General features: G+C 42.7%; 1 pseudogene across 1 annotated transcript; it reads left to right on the top strand.

The window, feature by feature from the left end:
* Positions 1 to 3,578: 3,578 nt before the first annotated feature.
* Positions 3,579 to 7,302, top strand: LOC311136389 (putative ammonium transporter 1; annotated as a pseudogene). Its single transcript has 6 exons — positions 3,579 to 3,647; positions 4,192 to 4,416; positions 4,952 to 5,053; positions 5,148 to 5,264; positions 6,938 to 7,150; positions 7,297 to 7,302. The product of its transcript is annotated as a putative ammonium transporter 1 (transcript).
* The last annotated feature ends 12,040 nt before the right edge of the window (positions 7,303 to 19,342 follow it).

The raw sequence follows: 19,342 nt of genomic DNA on the forward strand, positions 1-19,342 counted from the left end.
GGGAAGTACAGCCCCTTTTAAGAAGAATACCAGTTAACATAGATAGGAGTAGAACATACACAATAGGCCTAATGACACTCTCTAACATACATACACACACACACACACACACACACACACACACACACACACACACACACACTTCACATACATTGGTGCTATTACTTTAATGATTTGAGACTTCTACAAGGTCATTAACTTGTAAACAAGGTCCAAGACCAAGGCCAGTCACACAGGCCTTTTGCACGCTCCTCGGGGAGGTCCATTATTACGTAGCTAGCTAATCACACAGGTAAGGATCTTTGATGTAATAGAAGCACCAGAATCTATGTATCGTGTCTGCCTCCATCACGATCAATCACTCACAAGCCTGAAAACGTGAACAACACATAGCTAATGTGCTTATACTTGTAGCTATTTGTTTAGCTAGCTACTTGCTTTTTTTTTCATTGCATAGTTAGCTAATGGTTGCGCTAACGAACCTGCTAGCAAGCTAATAGCTATTTGTGCTATCAAGCTACAGCTGGCTAGCTGTATAGACAGACCTGTCTTTGGACATGGCTTTCTCTGACTCGATGTGTTCATCCTCCTCTGCAGCTTCTTTGCATTGTGTGAGTATGGTTCATGAATCTGGCTGTCCAACGGGCAAGCTAGGTAGCTTGCTAGTTAGAAACAGTGGGGGGAAAAAGTATTTAGTCAGCCACCAATTGTGCAAGTTCTCCCACTTAAAAAGATGAGAGAGGTCTGTAATTTTCATCATAGGTACACGTCAACTATGACAGACAAAATGAGAAAAAAAATCCAGAAAATCACATTGTAGGATTTTTTATGAATTTATTTGCAAATTATGGTGGAAAATAAGTATTTGGTCACCTACAAACAAGCAAGATTTCTGGCTCTCACAGACCTGTAACTTCTTCTTTAAGAGGCTCCTCTGTCCTCCACTCGTTACCTGTATTAATGGCAGCTGTTTGAACTTGTTATCAGTATAAAAGACACCTGTCCACAACCTCAAACAGTCACACTCCAAACTCCACTATGGCCAAGCCCAAAGAGCTGTCAAAGGACACCAGAAACAAAATTGTAGACCTGCACCAGGCTGGGAAGACTGAATCTGCAATAGGTAAGCAGCTTGGTTTGAAGAAATCAACTGTGGGAGCAATTATTAGGAAATGGAAGACATACAAGACCACTGATAATCTCCCTCGATCTGGGGCTCCACGCAAGATCTCACCCCGTGGGGTCAAAATGATCACAAGAACGGTGAGCAAAAATCCCAGAACCACACAGGGGGACCTAGTGAATGACCTGCAGAGAGCTGGGACCAAAGTAACAAAGCCTACCATCAGTAACACACTACGCCGCCAGGGACTCAAATCCTGCAGTGCCAGACGTGTCCCCCTGCTTAAGCCAGTACATGTCCAGGCCCGTCTGAAGTTTGCTAGAGTGCATTTGGATGATCCAGAAGAGGATTGGGAGAATGTCATATGGTCAGATGAAACCAAAATATAACTTTTTGGTAAAAACTCAACTCGTTGTGTTTGGAGGACAAAGAATGCTGAGTTGCATCCAAAGAACACCATACCTAATGTGAAGCATGGGGGTGGAAACATCATGCTTTGGGGCTGTTTTTCTGCAAAGGGACCAGGACGACTGATCCGTGTAAAGGAAAGAATTAATGGGGCCATGTATCGTAAGATTTTGAGTGAAAACCTCCTTCCATCAGCAAGGGCATTGAAGATGAAACGTGGCTGGGTCTTTCAGCATGACAATGATCCCAAACACACCACCCGGGCAACGAAGGAGTGGCTTCGTAAGAAGCATTTCAAGGTCCTGGAGTGGCCTAGCCAGTCTCCAGATCTCAACCCCATAGAAAATCTTTGGAGGGAGTTGAAAGTCTGTGTTGCCCAGCGACTGCCCCAAAACATCACTGCTCTAGAGGAGATCTGCATGGAGGAATGGGCCAAAATACCAGCAACAGTGTGTGAAAACCTTGTGAAGACTTACAGAAAACGTTTGAACTGTGTCATTGCCAACAAAGGTTATATAACAAAGTATTGAGAAACGTTTGTTATTGACCAAATACTTATTTTCCACCATAATTTGCAAATAAATTAATAAAAAATCCTACAATGTGATTTTCTGGAGAAAAAAATTATCATTTTGTCTGTCATAGTTGACGTGTACCTATGATGAAGATTACAGGCCTCTCTCATCTTTTTAAGTGGGAGAATATGCACAATTGGTGGCTGACTAAATACTTTTTTCTCCCACTGTAAGTAAACTAAGCTCTTATTAGATTTATTTTTGTGACCAACTTTTTATTTAATGTTGTCTTTTTTTTTCAGGGGTGGTGGGGGGTGGGTACAGTTTAAAAAACAATCAAAGAAATGCATACAAAGACAACCCCAACCCATTCCCCACCTCAGTCACCATCCACCTGACCGCATCCTCCCACCCCACCCGGAAACCACGTTATCCAACCCGGCTTGCACCATTTGACTAGCTCCATTCATTCTCCACTGGTTAAATGGGAGAGAGTGAGGTGGTTGCCATCTTAGAGCCAACATTTTTCGCTCCAGAAGTGCTGCCTGCCAGCAGTAATCTTCTCTGATTGATTGAGAGATTGAAGGGGCTATCAACGTTAAGTAACAAAATAGATGCAAAGCATTAAATATTTACATTCATGCAAATCCAAATTAAATTTTGTAACTTTGCCCCAGAAGCATTTAACTGCAGGGCACTCCCACATCCTATGAAGGAACAGTTAGAAGTTGGGGCCAATTTCATCATAAAACATTTCCTTGGTGTTAAATACAGTCTGAGATTATGGGATGCCAAGCTCATATTTTTCCATATTCTGTTCCAGTTAAAGGGTTGCTCAGATTCAGTTAGGTCTATGGACCATACTTTTTTAATATAAGCTTTCCAAAATGTGTTTATATATATTATAGAGATCAGTCCATTCGGGAGCCCGGATAATTTATTTATAAATCCCATTACTGGATGATTGGGTAGTTGGGTTTCCCAAGGGACTCCATACGCCAGCATAGCTATACAAAATTGTTAATATAGAAAAAAGGAGTTGCCTGGTAATGTGTATGTATCTTTGTGCAGACTCTCCTCTGTTTTAGGGGGCCCCTATAATAATGTTTTCCAGATGTTTCCGCAAGCAGAGCCAAGTTCCTCTAACACACCATTTGCACATGTCAGCAAAATCATAAACTGTTTAGATACTACACTCCAAATAGAGATTGTGTGAGCAATAATAGGACCAAAGCACAGTTTACATTGTTTAAGGGATATATCAGTGAAGACCACCTCTTCCAGGGCAATAGGAGACACCATATTTCTCTCTATACTCAGCCAGGGGCAGAAGAAACATGTCTAAACCAATTTAGGATGGGGCGAGACGCTAATGCCTGGAAATACAATTTAAAGTTTGGTATGGATAGTCCTCCTACATTTTTCCCTCTTTGTAAATTTGTTAATTTTATCCTTGCCATATAAAAGCTCTTATTTGTGTATAAACAATTATTATAACTAATACCTACAACTTTGATTGCACATGACTCAAATTTGGGTTTGCGTTTGTGGAGGCTGACAAGACAGATCCAAAGAACGTCTCCAATGTCATATTTAAAAATGTTTAGCAGACAGTTGAAAACAAATTGAACGTTTTCACAATTTGTTTCCAATGGTGGGTGGTGGGGGGGCACTTATCTTGAGCTGCACACCCAATTTAGGATTTTTTTTTTGCCATCTTCAATAACACCTTTTGCAATATGTAAATGTTAACTGTGAAGAAGATCATTGTGTAAGTGTTTAATCTATGAAGAATCAAGAATCACATCCAAAAAATGAGACTGATATTTCAGGCTACTGTAGCTGTCACATGCTCACAGGCCTCCACTGACACCAACCCATAAACAGGTTGTAAGCTTTATGCTTGCATGCATGCTGCTTGCTGTCTTGACAGCAGTTGTTTCAATAGCACAGTTTCCACTTCCTGGTGACTGATGTGGCGTAGTGGGAGTTTGTGAACTATGTTTACAGGTCAAAGAAGAAAATGAGTAGGTGACTGTTTAGGTCATGAAGATCTTTAAATCTGCTGGAAAAAAGTATTCATGCTTTTATGCAAAACAACTGACAAAACAATAGGCCCCACGGGTAAAGCAAAGTTCACTATTTCTTTTAACCCCTTTTCCATCCCTTGTTTGCTTCCACAGTTGTCACTTTGCTGGCCCTGCATTTGTCTTTAGGGAGCATAACACTGTTATCAGAACCCAATTCTTCCTCACACTGGACAACACAAACATGGTGCACTTCTTCTTCAACTATGTTCGCTGTGCTGTGGCCACTACTCTGGCACTAGGGGCCGCCAACAAGAGGACAGAACCCATCGGCTACTTCATTCTGCAGGGTTGGGGAGTGACTGATTACATGTAATCTGATTACTAAAACCCAAACTAATTAGTTACGTTACAAGCAAGAATATTGTAATCAGATTACAGATATTTACAAAAAATGATATGTTACTTGTTGATTACTTTTAAATTCAGATGTATACGAAAAAATACATTATGACACCTTGCTGTTTTCACAATGACATTCAATTCAGCATTAAAAAATGTGCACAAGTTTAAGTTTGTTCCACCTGAGCGAGTCTGACCACAAGTCAGAGACCACTATGATGACACCCTAAATGTGTTTGATGGATTGTTTTTGTCTTCTTCTAATGCATAAGGGGAAAGTAATCCAAAAGTTCCGTTACTGATTACAATTTTGGACAGGTATCTAGTAACCGATTACATTTAGAAAGTAACCTACTCAAACCTGCATATGTTTTCTCAGGTATTCTCACTCACTGATTCTAAAACCACGGTTTTTGTGCCACTTTCTCTCAACTCAATACTTTTGAGGTGAGGTTTGTTATATGGCTTGTGTTGAGAGTTTTCTTGCTTTCTCAGAACTAATCTACCCCCTGGCTTGTCACTGTGTCTGGGACCAGCAAGGCATCTTCAGTCAAACTTCCGCCTCCTACCCATCACAGGTGTGAACCAGTCACATACCATACTCAAATTCAGGATTTAGGTATGTATTATAAGCAGAGAGAGTATCTCGTATTGACCCACATCTCTGTTCAGGACTATGTAGGCATCAATGTGATCTTGCTGGGTTGTGCAGCCATCTCACTGCAGGTTATAGGATCACGGGCTTGATGCTGGAGTCCCCATTTCAAAGGCCATCAGAAGACTACACAAGTAGATTCTGTTACATGCTTCTGCATCCACCAACTCCCTGGGGTTTTCTCGCTTGGGCAAAGGACCATCTTCCATCCTCTCTCCTCCGTGACCCGGAAACCGATAAAGGTAGAGTGGTCAAAGAGTGTGTCAATTCGTTAGTAGGCAAACGGAACAGCGTCCTCCCCTCCTCGATAGCCACCTTTCATCAAGTATACTCATGTGTATCCTACCGCAGAAGAGTTTTGAAATCTGCCCCCCCCCCCTTTGAATCAGCTTTTGTTTTGTCAGAGGAGAAAAACGTACACACATTTAACAATATGCTACATATTGTTTTATCTATTTAATGTCTTGCACAACTAACTTAATTTGTTTTTAGCATCCACATTAAAAAATACTACAGTACTTACTATAGAATTCTGTAGTAAACTGTAGTACAGTGCATTCGGAAAGTATTGAGACCCCTTGACTTTTTCCACATTTTGTTACGTTACAGCCTTATCCTAAAGTGTTTTAAATTATTTTTCCCCTCATCAATGTACAGACAATACTCCATAATGACAAAGCAAAAACAGGTGCCTTTTTCTGAGGAGTGGCTTCCATCTGGCCACTCTACCATAAAGGCCTGATTGGTGGAGTGCTGCAGAGATGGTTGTCCTTCTGGAAGGTTCTCCCATCTCCACAGAGGAACTCTGGAGCTCTGTCAGAGTGACCATTGGGTTCTTGGTCACCTCCTTGACCAAGGCCCTTCTCCCCCAATTGCTCAGTGATGAAGGACACTGTGCTCTTGGAGACCTTCAATGCTGCAGAATGCAAATGCACTGTATACTGTAGAATAGTATACTACACACTGTAGTATCCCTCGATCATGTGTAGTACTTACTATAGAACGTTGTAGTATACTGTAGAATACTATAGTAAATACTACAGTATTATCCGCAAAAGAAACTGTAGTAAATACTACAGTAATGTAACAGTAATGTCCACAAAAACACTACACTTTAACTATAGTAAATACTACCGTATTCAATTTGCATATACCGTGCACATTCCCCTCCCCATATCCCAATTTGTGCAGCCCATAAGTGAGAAAGCCAAGTATAGACCATATATTGTGTTCCATACTTTTACCCATGTACCAATAGGTTCCCTTCTTTGTGAGGCATTGTAAAATCTCCCTGGTCTTTGTGGTTGGATCTGTGTTTGAAATTCACTGCTCGAGTGAGGGACCTTACAGATAATTGTATGTGTGGGCTACAGAGATGAGGTAGTCATTCAAAAATCATGTTAAACACTATTATTGCACACAGAGTGAGTCCATGCAACTTATTATATGACTTGTTAAGCACATGTTTACTCCTGAACTTATTTAGGCTTTAGTAAAGTCCGCAAAATCACTACAGTGAATACTATAGTATTTATACCATAGTATACTATAGTATTTTTTCATGTGGGCACTTTACACATTTACTTTGGGATCCACCCCTGTAAACGTAATTTGCTTAATGATGCGCGAGTGGAGAAGGACCGTCTCATTTCAAGCAAGCGCATTCACATCCACTTTCCCTCTCCTCGATTAACTTTGACCTGTTTCAAAAGGAGGCGAAAGAGGACGGAGGAGAGAGGACGCAGGAGGTGAGCACATCTAATTGATAAAAGGCGCTTATGTCTCCCTTGTGTATGACTGTTCATAGATGGCGGTGCTGGGAGGATGCCTTCAAATGCTGGGCTTCTTGGGCCTGGTGATGGGCGCTCACCCCCATGTGTTGGATGCTGATGAAGGCTGGGCACTACAAACCTGCTGCATGCCGCTTCAAGCGGAGGACTCTACGGACTATTGGTCCAACGCATCGACAAGAACTACTATGATCTCGACAGCATGCTCTCTGGGGCCATTGCTGGCATGGGTAACACACTTCGGGGCTTGAAGTTGTTGTCTGTCTGTTCTGATTGCACATAATCCAAGGGGCTTACATTGACCAGTGCATTATCAATAACAAAGCATTTCTTTTTACGCTGACTTCAGAGTCCTGTCCTTCCTTGGTGTTTACAGGTGTGAAGAAACCTACAGTACATGCCTGGTGTGGCAGTCATGTGTGGGGCCAGTGGTTCTCTCCTCTTTCTCGGCTTTTGCCATTCCTCTGTGCTGTAAAGGTGGATATCTCCCGTCCCCAAAACCCACATGAATCATGTGTCTCACTTTCTTTTTATATCAGGATACTTAATTCCAGGGGTCTGGGTTTTATGCTTGCTGGTTTATTCTCTAATTATGGGGCTCGTGGAGGAAATAGCCAGGTGAGGAATAAAACAGAACACCCTGAATCTGATAGAATAGTACAGACAGCAAAGTTTTCTTTTTGATCAAATACATTTCTTTAGGTAATTTGTCTTTCTTTGAGAAACCAAACCCTGAGAATCCTATCATATCAGCCATTTCATCGTTCTCCTGGAAGAGATCCTCCTCTGCTTTCTGCTTCTTTTCTTTCTGCTTCTCTTTCTTTCTCTTTCTCCTCCTGGGAAAATAAGTAGCAGGGATACATGCTTTCACTATTTGTTGTAGCATAGCTTTAAAGCCATTAAACTCAAGTGTTTTACATGCTGACCAAACCGGCTCCGCGCGTTTGTCTGCATGCGCATGTTGATTCTGTCTATCCCCACCCGATGCGTTCATGACACGCAAGTCAAAATACCAAAACCGAACTGTGAAGCAACTATATTAATTTTGGGACAGGTCGAAACACACATGAAAAGTTCATGGACATCTATCTAGCATGCTGCTGCTAGCTACTTTGTCCTAAGGGATTAACATTGGGTTGTTATTTCACCTGAAATGCATATGGTCAATTTTTTTGCTGGATCTTTGTAGAATTGTAACCCATTTTGAGTCATACAAAATCATGTGTTCTCTACTCTTCTCTACTAGTTTTTTTAAATTTTGTTTTTAAAAAATGTATCTCTCCTCGTACATCATCCTTCTTCTTCTTCTTCTTCTTCTTCTTCTTCTTCTGTGGATTTTATATGGAGGTTGGCAACCAACTTTAAGGTGAATTATCGCCACCATCTCACAGATAAAGGTTTCCACTATTTACCACAGCCACAAAGTCAAAATATGTGGCTATATCGGTGCATGGATTTTTTAAGGTTAATTTAAGGTTAGGGTTAGGCATATGGTTAGCAGAGTGGTTACGGTAAGGGTTAAAATCACATTTCAAGAAGGGAAATTGTAGAAATAGGTGGGGTTTATGACTTTGTGGCTGTCGTAACTAGTGACGACCCAGCTAGAACAATGAGACGGAAGCATCCGGTTGGCATTTACACTCACAACCAAATATTGTGATGAGAGGAAGCCCAGTGGCCGGCAGTAGTAGAAGATGGAGCAAGATGGATTTTGGCCGATGTTTTGCTAATTTTCTCATCTATGAAACATTTTCATCTCATTACAGTTTTCTGTTCTTCCATGGCCTACATACTCACCAGACATGTCACCCATTGAGCATGTTTGGGATGCTCTGTATCAATGTGTATGACAGCTTGTTTCAGTTCCCGCCAATATCCAGCAACTTCGCACAGCCGTTGAAGAGGAGTGGGACAACATTCCACAGGCCACAGTCAACAGCCTGATCAACTCTATGCGAAGGAGATGTGTCGCGCTGCATGAGGCAAATGGGGGTCACACCAGATACTGACTGGTTTTCTGATCCACGCCCCTACATTTAAAAAAGGTATCTGTGACCAACAGATGCATATTTGTATTCCCAGTCATGTGAAATCCATAGATTGTGGCCCAATACATGTATTTTAATTGACTGATTTCCTCATATGAACTTTAATTCAGTAAATCTTAGAAATTGTTGTATGTTGCGTTTAAATTTTTATTCAGTGTAGATGACAATGTTGTACATACTCACGTTTCTTGCCATTGACGGGGTCCAAGATGTTGATGGAATCCTTCACGACACAATCACACACATTGCAGTAGTACCTGAACGTGAGAATAGAAGATACTAGCACTCATAATGCTTTTATCACACGCCTGTATCACTGTTGTCAAAAAGACAAGGACCTAACTAATACAGCAATTAGGTTTAATCTGTATCAAACAATTAAATGCATACAACCATTAGATAAGGGAGTGAAAACCCATTGTGAAGTTAATTTCAGGAGTATCTTTGGATGACAGCCTCTTACCCCCCCATCTCAACCTGTGTTGTGGTCTTGGTGATAACAATGGTATTCCCCAGCTTGGACTCAATTACCATGTTTTTTGTCCCTCTCCTCATTGAGTCGTTTTTGAGCCAGTTGTTCATACTCATCTTTCTCCCACTTTCGTAGAAAATCATTCTTGCTGCTATTACTGCCACCACCACCACAGTTAGTTTGAGAAATGCATGATGACACAATACATTTCAACACAGAACATCCGATTTCTTCAAGCACAATTGCTTTTACTTATAGCATTTACTTGCTACGTACATTCAGTTAGACAAAGAAAAACAACAGCCATTGGTAACACACGCTTTGCTAGCCCAAGATGGCTTTAGCCGGCTTCATCACAGTTGCAGCCGACAGTATTTTTCAGTGACAACACGTTTCTGGCGGTCTTCACAGGTGTTCGGAGCATGCTAGAAAGCTAATTAGCACAGGTGGTCCCTCTGTCTTCTGTCTGTCGTAAACGCGCTGTAACATGGAGATATGGCCGAGTGGGAACACTAACCCTAACCCTATAAAGGTGAGTATCAATTTAACGTTTTATTTTTGGATTTAAAACATCTTTCTGATATGAAAGATAAGGTCCTTATGCTTCCAAAACCGCAAGCAATGCGTGTTAACAAAACTCTGCTGTGCAGAAGGCGCCTTATGTGTAATGTAATGGAACTGAGAGTCAAATCAAATCAAATCAAATTTTATTGGCCACATGCGCCGAATACAACAGGTGTAGACATTACAGTAAAATGCTTACTTACAGCCCTTAACCAACAGTGCATTTATTTTGTAATAAAAAAGTAAAATAAAACAACAAAAGTGTTGAGAAAAAAATTGCATAAGTAAAATAAAATAACAGTAGGGAGGCTACATATACAGGGGGGTATCGGTGCAGAGTCAATGTGCGGGGACACCGGCTAGTTGAGGTAGTTCAAAATTGTCAAAGACTCCAGCCACCCTAGTCATAGACTGTTCTCTCTGCTACCGCACGGCAAGCGGTACCGGAGTGCCAAGTCTAGGTCCAAAAGACTTCTCAACAGCTTCTACCCCCAAGCCATAAGACTCCTGAACAGCTAATCATGGCTACCAGGACTATTTGCACTGCCCCCCCCACCACATCTTTTTACGCTGCTGCTACTCTGTTAATTATTTATGCATAGTCACTTTAACTCTACCCACATGTACATATTACTTCAACTACCTCAACTAGCCGGTGCCCCCGCACATTGACTCTGCACCGGTACCCCCCTGTATATATAGCCTCCCTACTGTTATTTAATTTTACTATTTTTTTCCTCAACACTTTCTTGTTGTTGTTTTACTTTACTTTTTTATTTAAAATAAATGCCCCCGCCTGTCGGGCACGGCTTTCTCTGGTACACAGCAGGCCGGAGGAGGGGGCGACACCATGTGATAGCTAGCTAACTAGCAAGATAGCTCACGGTGTCACCACAAATAGAACAATGAGACAGATATTTCACCGGATGTATAAATGTGAACCAAATATGGTAGTGAGAGGAAGCCCAGTGGCCGGCAGTAGGAGAAGATGGAAGGGGATGGATTTTGGCCAACATTCTGCCAACTTTGTCATTGATTAAACATTTGTTCTCAATACAGTTTTCTGTTCCCAAAACTAGAATATGTTATGAACAGAGTGGACTAGGTTTTGTAGACTTTACCCTTTGCCAAAGTTTTACAAAATCGCATTGTTTAGAAGGAGTGCAAAAGCGAATGGCATTATTGCACACGCGCACTTCACAGAGTAGGCGTTCCCTAACGGAAATATACAGATGTATGCTAGAATGGGCCAATAGGATCTCGCTAGCTCGTGCTTGGCTCTGCCCACCTCCATGCTTGTTCTGCCCACTATGACTCATTTGTTCCCATTGGAAATGACAGGCTGTGGTCTATCTTGGTTTTGTAATAAAAATATTTTGTGTCACTAACTAGCTAGTTAGCACACATTGTCACCCCAGCCTCCCGCCTGCAGTGCTAGCGGGAGGCGGGGGCGACCGGTAGACAGTGTCCTTGGCCCCCGCACGGTTTTCTCGGGTACATAGCAGGCGGGAGGTGGGGGCAACAACGTGTGCTAGCTAACTAGCAAGCTAGCACACGGTGTCACTAACTAGCAAGCTAGCTAGCTAGTTAGCACACAGTGTTGCTCCAGCCTCCCGCCTGCTGTGTACCGAGAAAACCATGCCCGACAGGCAGGGGCCAAGGACACTGTCCGCCATTGTTTTGGTAAGGGCTCGGAGCATAGCTCAATCACAGATAGAACATTAAAATATTTGTCTCAATGGCTCGGAGTGATAATAATAATAATAATAATAATAATAATAATAATAATAATAATATGCCATTTAGCAGACGCTTTTATCCAAAGCGACTTACAGTCATGTGCGCATACATTTTTACGTATGGGTGGTCCCGGGGATCGTAATATCACTCACCCAAGAAGGCTCAACCAATCATCCAACGTATAAAATGACTTTGCCTTTGGCTGTCCTACGAAAGGACATTTCGCCCACTGTGACCAAAGCAAATTAGCAAACATGGCTCTGGTGGGACTCTTTTTTTAAAAGACGGGGGCAGCCATTTTAAACAGACCAACAACCTTCAAGAATGGTGCCGGTCAAGTGCCCTCCACATCAATGTGGAAAAGACAAAGAAGCTGATCATCAATGGCAACAACATGCCAATGTCCCAACCGCTCTCTCTGAACGACCAACCAGTGGAGGTGGTTGAGTGTTTCAAATACCTAGGGACACAAATTGATAACAAGCTGACTTTTACAGAGAATGCAGACTGTATTTTTTTCAAAGCAAGCAAGCGCCTGTTTTTAAAAGAAGGCACTGGCTGTCGTTTGCATCCCCTCCCACCCTCTACACCCTACAGAGGCTTCCCTCTGGCCGGCGCTTCAGAATGCGTATGGCCAAGAAGAACGTGTTCAAACATTCATTTGTTCCTTGTGCTTTTGGACTACTATATGCAATGTAAATTGTATCTGTATATGTACTTAAATACAGTGGGGGAAAAAAGTATTTAGTCAGCCACCAATTGTGCAAGTTCTCCCACTTAAAAAGATGAGAGAGGCCTGTAATTTTCATCATAGGTACACGTCAACTATGACAGACAAAATGAGAAAAGAAAATCCAGAAAATCACATTGTAGGATTTTTAATGAATTTATTTGCAAATTATGGTGGAAAATAAGTATTTGGTCAATAACAAAAGTTTCTCAATACTTTGTTATATACCCTTTGTTGGCAATGACACAGGTCAAACGTTTTTCTGTAAGTCTTCACGAGGTTTTCACATACTGCTGCTGGTATTTTGGCCCATTCCTCCATGCAGATCTCCTCTAGAGCAGTGATGTTTTGGGGCTGTCGCTGGGCAACACGGACTTTCAACTCCCTCCAAAGATTTTCTATGGGGTTGAGATCTGGAGACTGGCTAGGCCACTCCAGGACCTTGAAATGCTTCTTACGAAGCCACTCCTTCGTTGCCCGGGCGGTGTGTTTGGGATCATTGTCATGCTGAAAGACCCAGCCACGTTTCATCTTCAATGCCCTTGCTGATGGAAGGAGGTTTTCACTCAAAATCTAACGATACATGGCCCCATTCATTCTTTCCTTTACACGAATCAGTCGTTCTGGTCCCTTTGCAGAAAAACAGCCCCAAAGCATGATGTTTCCACCCCCATGCTTCACAGTAGGTATGGTGTTCTTTGGATGCAACTCAGCATTCTTTGTCCTCCAAACACAACGAGTTGAGTTTTTACCAAAAAATTATATTTTGGTTTCATCTGACCATATGACATTCTCCCAATCCTCTTCTGTATCATCCAAATGCACTCTAGCATTACTGGCTTAAGCAGGGGGACACGTCTGGCACTGCAGGATTTGAGTCCCTAGCGGCGTAGTGTGTTACTGATGGTAGGCTTTGTTACTTTGGTCCCAGCTCTCTGCAGGTCATTCACTAGGTCCCCCTGTGTGGTTCTGGGATTTTTGCTCACCGTTCTTGTGATCATTTTGACCCCACGGGGTGAGATCTTGCGTGAAGCCCCAGATCGAGGGAGATTATCAGTGGTCTTGTATGTCTTTCATTTCCTAATAATTGCTCCAACAGTTGATTTCTTCAAACCAAGCTGCTTACCTATTGCAGATTCAGTCTTCCCAGCCTGGTGCAGGTCTACAATTTTGTTTCTGGTGTCCTTTGACAGCTCTTTGGTCTTGGCCATAGTGGAGTTTGGAGTGTGACTGTTTGAGGTTGTGGACAGGTGTCTTTTATACTGATAACAAGTTCAAACAGGTGCCATTAATACAGGTAATGAGTGGAGGACAGAGGAGCCTCTTAAAGAAGAAGTTACAGGTCTGTGAGAGCCAGAAATCTTGCTTGTTTGTAGGTGACCAAATACTTATTTTCCATCATAATTTGCAAATAAATTCATAAAAAAATCCTACAATGTGATTTTCTGGATTTTCTTTCCTCAATTTGTCTGTCATAGTTGACGTGTACCTATGATGAAAATTACAGGCCTCTCTCATCTTTTTAAGTGGGAGAACTTGCACAATTGGTGGCTGACTAAATACTTTTTTCCCCCACTGTATCCAGTGCAGTTGGGACAGCGGTCAGTTATGCGTGAATGTATCGATGTCCTCTATGTTTTTAGTGTATGCAATATGATCGACTGACTGGTTTAAACATGTATGATGTGAGACTGTACTGTCGTGGTCAAAAGTTTTGAGAATGACACAAATATTAATTTTCACAAAGTCTTCTGCCTCAGTTTTTATGATGGCAATTTTCATATACTCCAGAATGTTATGAAGAATAATCAGATTAATTGCAATTAATTGCAAAGTCCTTCTTTGCCATGAAAATGAACTGAATCCCCAAAAAACACTGCATTTCAGCCCTGCCACAAAAGGACCAGCTAACATCATGTCAGTGATTCTCTCGTTAACACTGGTGAGAGTGTTGACGAGGACAAGGCTGGAGATCACTCTGTCATGCTGATTGAGTTATAATAACAGACTGGAAGCTTTAAAAGGAGGGTGGTGCTTGAAATCATTGTTCTTCCTCTGTTAACCATGGTTACCTGCAAGGAAACACGTGCCGTCATCATTGCTTTGCACAAAAAGAGCTTCACAGGCAAGGATATTGCTGCTAGTAAGATTGCACCTAAATCAACCATTTATCGGATCATCAAGAACTTCAAGGAGAGAGGTTCAATTGTTGTGAAGAAGGCTTCAGGGCGGCCAAGAAAGTCCATCAAGCGCCAGGACCGTCTCCTAAAGTTGATTCAGCTGCGGGATCGGGGCACCACCAGTATAGAGCTTGCTCAGGAATGGCAGCAGGCAGGTGTGAGTGCATCTGCACGCACAGTGAGGCGAATACTTTTGGAGGATGGCCTGGTGTCAAGAAGGGCAGCGAGGAAGCCACTTCTCTCCAGGAAAAACATCAGGGACAGACTGATATTCTGTAAAAGGTATAGGGATTGGACTGCTGAGGGCTGGGGTAAAGTCATTTTCTCTGATGAATCCCCTTTCCGATTGTTTGGGGCATTCGGAAAACACCTTGTCCGGAGAAGACAAGGTGAGCGCTACCATCAGTCCTGTGTCATGACAACAGTAAAGCATCCTGAGACCATTCATGTGTGGGGTTGCTTCTCAGCCAAGGGAGTGGGCTCACTCACAATTTTGCCTAAGAACACAGCCATGAATAAAGAATGGTACCAACACATCCTCCAAGAGCAACTTCTCCCAACCATCCAATAATAGTTTGGTGACGACCAATGCCTTTTCCAGCATGATGGAGCACCTTGCCATAAGGCAAAAGTGATAACTAAGTGGCTCGGGGAACAAAACATCGACATTTTGGGTCCATGGCCAGGAAACTCCCCAGACCTTAATCCCATTGAGAATGTGTGGTCAATCCTCAAGAGGCGGGTGGACAAACAAAAACCCACAAATTCTGACAAACTCCAAGCATTGATTATGCAAGAATGGGCTGCCATCAGTCAGGATGTGGCCCAGAAGTTAATTGACAGCATGCCAGAGCGGATTGCAGAGGTCAAGAAAAAGAAGGGTCAACACTGCAAATATTGACTCTTTGCATAAACTTAATGTAATTGTCAATAAAGGCCTTTGACACTTATAGAATGCTTGTAATTATACTTCAGTATACCATAGTAACATCTGACAAAAATATCTAAAAACACTGAAGCAGCAAACTTTGTGAAGACCAATACTTGTGTCATTCTCAAAACTTTTGACCACGACTGTATGTGATCCTTTTAATGTAAGGTGATGCCAAAGAAACATTTCCATCCTGGATGGTCAATAACATTTTATTTTATTATATTTAAAAAATGTTAGCTGACATGGGTTAATTGACTGACTATGAGTGGCTGACATAACAAGAGAAAAACTGCTGATGCGCAACCTGTCACGATCGTCATAATGAACGGACCAAGGCGCAGCGTGATATGAGTACATACTTTAATAGGTACTTTCAATATAACACAAAACAACAAAAACGATACGTGAAGTCCTCAGCCATAACACAAACCTACACGGAACAAGATCCCACAAAAGACAAGTGCACAACAGGCTGCCTAAGTATGGTTCCCAATCAGAGACAACAAGACACAGCTGTCTCTAATTGGGAACCACCCCGGCCAACATAGAAACACTTAAACTAGATCGTGAACATAGAAAACGAAACATAGACACTACACAAAGAAACTAACACCCTGGCTCAACATACAAGAGTCCCCAGAGCCAGGGCGTGACACAACCACATTTCGAAATAGTACCTTGTGTATCCTGCTATTCGAACTCACAACAGTAAGTTGAGACCCGACTGAGTTCCAAAAATATATTTATTTAATTTTTTTCAACCTTAACCCTAGCCTTAACCACACTGCTAACCTTATGCCTAACCCAAACCTTAAATTAAGACCAAAAAGCTAATGTTCTTTTTAAATGAATTTTTCAGATCTAGCCAATTTTGACTTTGTAGTCGTTGCAGGACGCCATTTTGTTCAGGTCGGTGCTATTCCAGTCCTTGGAAAGTCCCCACCCTAAACTCTAACCTTAACCCCATACCCTAACCTTAACCATTTCACATTTAAACTTAAATGGGGTAGGGAAGTAAATTGCAGTTTTTATAGCAAGCGCCCTGTTTTTATTACCAAAATAAATAGCCTATTTCCCCTATTCATATCAAGTAGTAGAACCATCAGATCCTCCTCTCCACCCTCTCCGAGTTGGGCATCTCCGGCGCGGCTCACTCTTGGATTGCGTCCTACCTGACAGGAGAATCTGTCTCCGCACCACGTGCTCTCACCACTGGTGTCCCCCAGGGCTCAGTTCTAGGCCCTCTCCTATTCTCGCTATACACCAAGTCACTTGGCACTGTCATATCCTCACACAGCCTCTCCTATCATTGCTAAGCAGACGACACACAATTAATCTTCTCCTTTCCCCTTTCTGATAACCAGGTGGCGAATCGCATCTCTGCATGTCTGGCAAACATATCAGTGTGGATGACGGATCACCACCTCAAGCTGAACCTCGACAAGACGGAGCTGCTCTTCCTCCCGGGGAAAGACTGCCCGTTCCATGATCTCGCTATCACGGTTGACAACTCCGTTGTGTCCTCCTCCCAGAGTGCAAAGAGCCTTGGTGTGACCCTGGACAACACCCTGTCGTTCTCCGCTAACATCAAGGCGGTGACCCGATCCTGTAGGTTCATGCTCTACAACATTCGCAGAGTACGACCCTGCCTTACACAGGAAGCGGCACAGGTCCTAATCCAGCCACTTGTCATCTCCCGTCTGGATTACTGCAACTCGCTGTTGGCTGGGCTCCCTGCCTGTGCCATTAAACCCCTACAACTCATCCAGAACGCTGCAGCCCGTCTGGTGTTCAACCTTCCCAAGTTCTCTCACGTCACCCCGCTCCTCCGCACACTCCACTGGCTTCCAGTTAAAGCTTGCATCTGCTACAAGACCATGGTGCTTGCCTACGGAGCTGTGAGGGGAACGGCACCTCCGTACCTTCAGGCTCTGATCAGTTCCTACACCCAAACGAGGGCATTGCGTTCATCCACCTCTGGCCTGCTGGCCCCCCTACCTCTGCGGAAGCACAGTTCCCGCTCAGCCCAGTCAAAACTGTTCGCTGCTCTGGTACCCCAATGGTGGAACAAGCTCCCTCACGACGCCAGGACAGCGGAGTCACTCACCACCTTCCGGAGACACTTGAAACCCCACCTCTTTGAGGAATACATGGGATAGGATAAAGTAATCCTTCTACCCCCCTTTACCCCACCCCCAAAAAATTTATTAAATAAAATTGTAAAGTGCTTGTCCCACTGGCTATCATAAGGTGTAAGTCGCTCTGGATAAGAGCGTCTGCTGAATGACGAAAATGTAAATGTAAAATGTAGATTTATCATATAATACATTTTCTAAACAAAATCTAACCCCTTTCTTTGAATTTTCGCCTGATTTGATGGAATAACTGATTGCATTGCATTAAGATAAACAATCACATTGTTATCTGCTGTACATCAGGTAAGATTGTTAAATAAATTACTTTAATCATACTGGGATGCGAACCAAAGAGGCATTAACCAACCCCTAAAATAGCAGCACACAGGGAACAGGGATCGCAATGTTACTCAGTCAAACTACACGTGATAGAATGACAACAAAAAAAACATACAGATAACTGCACCTTTAATTGCGTGCGGTTTCGACGCGTATTGGCGTTTTGAGGAAACGTGTAGTTCAGTCCAAACCGTAGGCAACGTAACAAACATTCAATCGAACTGAACGCACCCAAGATGAGGCTGGCGCACACCCCTGCCGCCCCGCCCTGATGGCGCCTGGCGTTAATTTAAGACCTGTCCTTGCAGTAATGACGCATTTACTGCAGACAAATTCATCATGTCAACACGTGTCGAAACCGCATTTCAAGGTCCATTAATGGAGCCGAGGTCTGTATGTTCTTTTTTGTCATTCTATCATGTGTAGTTTAAAACAACCCTACTGACTCGACATTTAAGATGATTAGCCTATTTTCAATATTTACATGACCGAAAATCCCCTGTCCATGAAGTTGCCTACCACTTAAATTGTTTGTTTTAGTTTTATCTGCCACTAATTAATGTCACCATTAAGATGATCACATAATTGATTCTGACAAATTGCTTAGGCCTTCCCCCAAAGTGTAATGCAAAGTGGTATAGTTTAACAAAGAAACTCAAAATCATGTATATCAATGACAGGCACCTCCAGCCCTGGGGGGGCCCTGATTGGTTACCTTTGCCGCTAGTAAACACCTGAATCCAAGAATAAATTAACCATGGTCTTTAGTTTAGAACGCAATTAGTTTAATCAGGTGTGTTAGCTATAGGGCTGAGGGAAAAGTGACACCAATCAGGCCCCCGATGACTGGAGTTGCCATCCCTGATGTATATTGACAGAGTAACATTTTGGTCCCTGCTCCCTGTGTGCTGTTGTTTTTAGGGGTTGGTCAATGCCTCTCTGGTCTGGCATCCCAGAGCTGCCCCCTGGCTTCAGGTCCAGAGCAACTACTCATTCATGCAGCCCTGAACCTTGGCTTCTTCCAGGCTGTAGCTCTGTGTATGACAGTCTGGTCAGGTAAGGTGGCAGGAGAGCCCTCTAATTGAGATACCAGAGTTTCTTTGTTGATTGAGCACAACAGCCAAACTAAAAACATACCCAGAGAAGCAGGTTTAGGCCAAAAAAGATGGTGTACTTTTAGACTAGCCAGCAGATCCGACTCGCTTGCTTACAGCTGCACTCGGGTAAGACAGCATTCCTGTGTAGTTTAAGAAACGAAAAATGGCTCGGAAAACGTACCT

This window comes from Coregonus lavaretus (genome assembly GCF_964263955.1).
Source record: "Coregonus lavaretus genome assembly, chromosome: 10".
Lineage (NCBI taxonomy): Eukaryota > Metazoa > Chordata > Actinopteri > Salmoniformes > Salmonidae > Coregonus > Coregonus lavaretus.